This window comes from Notolepis coatsorum (assembly GCF_963971535.1).
Source record: "Notolepis coatsorum genome assembly, chromosome: 12".
NCBI lineage: Eukaryota > Metazoa > Chordata > Actinopteri > Aulopiformes > Paralepididae > Notolepis > Notolepis coatsorum.
The window spans coordinates 107805357-107810747 of NC_140176.1; the positions used below are offsets into that span (position 1 = coordinate 107805357).

At 47.1% G+C, this 5391-nt stretch overlaps 1 pseudogene across 1 annotated transcript; it reads right to left on the reverse strand.

Moving 5' to 3' along the window:
- Positions 1 to 2725: 2725 nt before the first annotated feature.
- Positions 2726 to 5101, reverse strand: LOC311238013 (cilia- and flagella-associated protein 298-like; annotated as a pseudogene). The gene is made up of 2 exons: positions 4293 to 5101; positions 2726 to 2860 (listed from the first exon to the last, which is right to left on the reverse strand). The product of its transcript is annotated as a cilia- and flagella-associated protein 298-like (transcript).
- Between the last annotated feature and the right edge of the window lie 290 nt (positions 5102 to 5391).

Sequence of the window (5391 nt, forward strand, 5' to 3'; positions counted from 1 at the left end):
GCAATGTTGTTGTGGGGGTATGTTCTCACATCCCCATAAAAGGGGTGTCCTTCATTCTAGGGAATGATTTGGCTGGTGGCAAAGTGCTGGCTACTCCAGTTGTAATTCCCATCCCTGTGGTTTCTGAGGTCCCTGATGGGCTGGCACAGACACATCCAGGAGTGTTCCCTGTGTGTGCTGTGACACGGGCAATGTCAAAGGACAGAAGTGACAGCCATGATGTTGATAACTCAAATTGTGACGTTACACTTAGCGACACGTTCTTTGTTGAATTGAAAAGTGACCCTGTTGAGCATTTTGGAATGCACACTGTGGATGTACCTCTGCATAATGTTTTTCTTGATTGTGCCCTAGTGTCAGGCCCGGTGGTAGAACCGAAGGTGACATGCGTGCCGGATACGCATGTGGCAGGAGATGATCTGGCAGCGCAGTGTCTCGAGGTCTTCCCAGCCTGTACGGTGGCTGGGGCCATGAACGAATTGGAGGATGAGTGTGGGAAGGATGCTGAGGAATGTTGCTGATTCATGTGGCACCATTTCTGTTAGTGTTTCTGATGTTTCATGTGGCACCGTTCTAGTTGAAGAGGCTACAATGCCTGGCTTAGGCTGCCAGCCTTCCCACAGTAGCTCTACTGTTCATGATGTCTCACTTGTAGGCAGGGATGATCCCAGTATGTCAGTTGATAATAATAAATAATAATAGATCAAATTTATATAGCGCCTTTCATAGAACCCAAGGTCGCTTTACAATCAGGACAAAAAATAGGGCAAGGGCCTTGGTGAAGAGGTGTGTTTTTAGAGTGGATTTGAAGGTGTCCAGGGTTGGGGCGTTGCGGATTTCGGGGGGGGGAGAGTTCCAGAGGGTAGGGGACGCCACGCTGAAGGCTGTCCCCAAAAGTCCGTAACCTGGTGCGAGGGATGAAGAGGAGACCTAGATCAGAGGATCGTAGGTTCCGGGATGGAGTGTACTGGTGGAGGATATCAGACAGGTACCGGGGGGCGAGGGCATGGAGGGATTTGTAGGTGAGGAGCAGGAGTTTGAAGGTGATGCGGAACCTGACTGGAAGCCAGTGGAGATGGATGAGGGTGGGGGTGATGTGCTGCCAGGGCTTGGTGTGAGTGAGAACCCTGGCAGCTGAGTTCTGGACATACTGGAGCCTGTGTGATGATTCTGTTATTGATTCACGTGTCCACACTGACTCTCTGCCAGGCACTGGGTATGCTAGGTATGCTAGTCAACCTAGTTACCTGTGTCCTGTACAGCAGGAGCGGCCTTCACGACCTGGTCTGATGAGTGACAACCATTTTGATCGTGACAATGTTATTTTGTGTGACGCCATTTTGGATGGTATTCCAAATGCTTTTGTGACTGATGTGTTGCCATGTTCCAGGGACGGTGAGGACGTACCTGAGGCGGTGCATCCTACTCTGGATGTTCATGATTTGCAGTCTCCTGAACTGCCAGTGCCAGGAGGAATGGATATGGGCGCTGTGGTGGTATCAGAGACCTATGATGATTTTTGTTTTCCTGTGTTCTGTCCTGCTGAGCGCAGTGAGCTTAGCTCTCGTATTGATTTTGGTTTGCAGTCTCTTTTTGACAGGTCGGTATCGGTGGAGGCCTGTTGAAATGGAGCTTATGTGTGATAAGGTCTTGGTTTGTCGATGGGGTCCTAGGCCTTTCGCCTCAGTGGAGGATGAGCCTGCCCCACTCCAGCCAAATACCGCAGTGGAGGAACCTATTGTGAGGTCTCGCTTGCCCGAGAGTCGGGACAGTGTTGTTTTTTGTTTTAAACAACATTGTCGAATGTTCCACAGTGGGGAGCATTCGACAAGGTTGAAGGTTGTGTTCGACAGGGGCTGACCCGTTATCACTGTTGTGGTAGTGGCCCCTGACAATTGATGGGTCACAATATTTTGTGTAGTTGATTGATGTATTAATGATTGTTTTGTGTTTCAGATGCTATGTTTTATGGTTGGGGATGCGACGTGCCAGGCTGTTTGCCACTGTCTCCTGTGTTGCAGCAATCAGCTGCTAATTGGGAAGCTGCCTGTCTGGGCTCAAAAGGCCCTCCCCCGCCCCACACATGCTGCCACTCTGCTGCTGGAAGACACTGTAGGAGCAGTGTCTCCCTCCCTTCCACCACATTAACATTTTGTTTGTGCTAGTTATTGTAATAAATATAACCTTTTGGTTTAAACCTGACCGTTGGTGTCTGTGTCCCCCTTATGTTGCTTCCCTTTGAGCCAGGGTCGTAACAGAGTTCATTCCATCCCTACGGGACACTCGGGCTGCGGCTCGCTGGCCCTCATGCTCTGCCAGTACTTTGCTCCTAGCCTCTGAGGCAGCTAAAGCAGCCTGGATCTGTAACTCATCTCTCTCTGCTCTTAGCGTAGCCTCCTGTTCTTCCCTATCGGCTCTTAGCCGAGCTAAGAGCAGAGCCTCCTGTTCCCTATCTGCTCTTAGCTGAGCTAAGAGCAGAGCCTCCTGTTCCTCGAGTTGTCGTTTTTGTTTTAGAGCGTGTACCTCGAGTTGTCGTTTTTGTTTTAGAGCTGAAGCCTGGGTTAGCAACTCAGCCCTCTCTAAGTCAGCTTTCAGCCGCTGGCTTGCAGATGATGCTCTGGAAAATGTAGTGGATGGTGCTCTAGACCCTTTCCCTTCTACGACGCCGGATGCACTGTCTTCAGGCCCGACCTCATCTTGGTGCTTCCTAGACTCCGCTGTACGCTTATGCATCCTCCATCCATACACCAGCCTTTTCTGTGAAGGTGGAAAAGGTGTCAGCCTTCGGCGTGAACCATTCATCCTGATCTTTCTTCCTCTCCTCTTCTGAGGTCTGGCTTAGGTTTTTGCTTAGTGCCGCCTGGACTGCGGTATTAAGAGCACAGAACTCTCCGAGCAGACTGCTGAATTCTACCAATCCTGTCTGTACACCTTCCAAGTTACCGTCATCGTCCTCATCCATTAATTGATTTAATCTTGAATCTTCTTCATGTGACCAGTTAGATGACCTAACTTAGACTTACTTTTATTAATTGCATTACGGACCTTTTCCTCGTGGACCTTTTGTGTCTTCTCAACCTTCCTAGGTTTCGACATTTTGTTGTTATCCTTCTTTCAGTGCTCCAGTAGTTTGTGTTCATTTTTCCTCTTGGAACAGAGTTTTCTTATTAATGTGAGGGCCGACAATCCACTCCACTGGTCAAATTACTTACTCGTGAGTAGTATGTCCGTTGATAAAGAAAAGCAATGTCCACAGCCGCTCCAGTGCGAAGTAAAGATATCCAAATGGGTGATAAAGAAAAGCAATGTCCACAGCCGCTCCAGTGCGAAGTAAAGATATCCAAATGGTTTACTTGCAAAGTCTTTCTTTACAGAAGTGGTCCTAAATCTACTTTCCTAAATATTCCTGTCACTCCTACAAATACTACTACAAGTGGCTCCTACTAGCTACAAGTACTAATACAGGCTACCAGTACTACTACAAGGTAAGAAAACTGTATTTTCCCAGTCTCCAAAATTACCGCCGACTCGACACATGAAAATTCCTTCGTAATGTGAAAGCTGTAAATCCACTTGCTGGTTTCTGGCTTCAGTCCATTGTTGAGTCCATCCGTTCAGTCCTGTTCAGTCTGGTCAAAGATGCAAAACTGCCGTTCTGAGGAAACGCCCACTTATATAGAGACCCAAAGGTTCTAGAATGTTCGGTTATGACATCATACAGTGACATCACGAAGCTTCCATAACTTTCTATCATGACGTCATACTGTGGTTCTAGAATGTTTTACGTTCTAGAAATCTAGAAAGTCCTACTATGACATCACCACAAACATTCCGGACTGTTTTATGTTCTAGAAAGTACTATTATGACATCAGCACGAACGTTCCAGAAGATACTATGTTCCAGAAAGGTCTATTACGAACTCACCACAAACGTTCTAGAAGTGTATATGTTCTAGAATGCCCTATTATGACAAATACGACGGTTCAATGACTATCTAAATCCAATCAATATTAAACATTCATATAATACAATAACCTAAATATATATAGCTTTGGCTCTTACAATAGTAGTAATAATAGTTGCCCACTCCCCTGATCCCTAGGCCACGCCCCCTTTTGTATCTTTTGAACCGTTTGTCGTAGACTTGCGGGTTGTGGCATTGTACTCAGTAGGGATATCCTCTTTCATTGGTCTATGTTGACCACTCCCCCGATCCTTAGGCCACACCCATTCAGGCCATGCCCCCTTTTTGTATCTTTTGAACCGTTTGTGATAGAGACGTGCGAGAGACCCTCTCCCGTTGGCCGGCGGTCTTGCACCGCGAGGCAACAGGCATCTCCAACAGTTTCACAATGTCCCCGTGCCTGTATTGTTGCATCATCATTGATTTCTGCTGCTCCTCGGTCACCAGAGGCTCTCTCGCTGGCGCCCCCTGGCCCCTCTTTTGGATTTTGACAACTATCTTGGTCTTGTCATTTTTGCCAATGTAGTCCTGCAGTTTCTTCCCCCTCTGCAACTCCTTGGCAGCCCACCACAGCTGGCACTCTTCCTCTGTGATCACCTGCAGAGAGGCCTGTCTTCCTGGTTCTCAAACTCCATCCTGATTGGGTCGTGGGGAGGCAGACCCATGGGGTAGACAATCGTAACTGCACCCCTCAGCTGGCCTAGGGCTTCCTTCACCATCGCCATGGTGACACAAACACTGGCCTGTATTTGTTTTTTTGAGATTGTTGACTTAGCTTCTTCCATGGTTTTCATCAGCACCTCTTTCATCTTGTCATTGGGAGCGTGTCCATTCCTCCTGCCCATCTCATCCTTCCTCAGGACTGAACCGCCACTGGGAACACACTTCTCTTCCCATTCGTCTACTAGTTTCAGATCCACAATCTGGTCATCTGTTAATCCCTGCATGTTGGGAGGTAGCGTGATTCCATGGTCTTTCAGCTCTGGAATCTCTGAACATATCCTGTCCACTTTGAGTCTCCCATTGTAGATGTCTGTGATTTGCTGGACCAGGGTCTCCAATGTAACGTCCACGGTGGTGTTGAACAGAAATTGGCTTTCATCCCCACGCTTCATGTGCAATTGCACCATCGTTAAATCGAGTGAAGTACCCGTTTGATGAAAATCTTCTTCTTCTTCTTCCTCTTCTTGTGAATTTCCGGCAGTCTAGACACCTTTTGGCGTATTGCTGACTAACTACAATCTAGTTTACACTCTTCTTCTTCTCATCTTCAAACTACATTACTATCGTCTGTCTCCTTCTTCTCTTCTCCTCTTCCTTTTGAAAAATGAAAATATTATTTCTTGCGTATATATATATATATCACAAATGTTCTAGAATGTCCTATTATGACATCATACAACATTCTAGAACATTTGTGATGTTA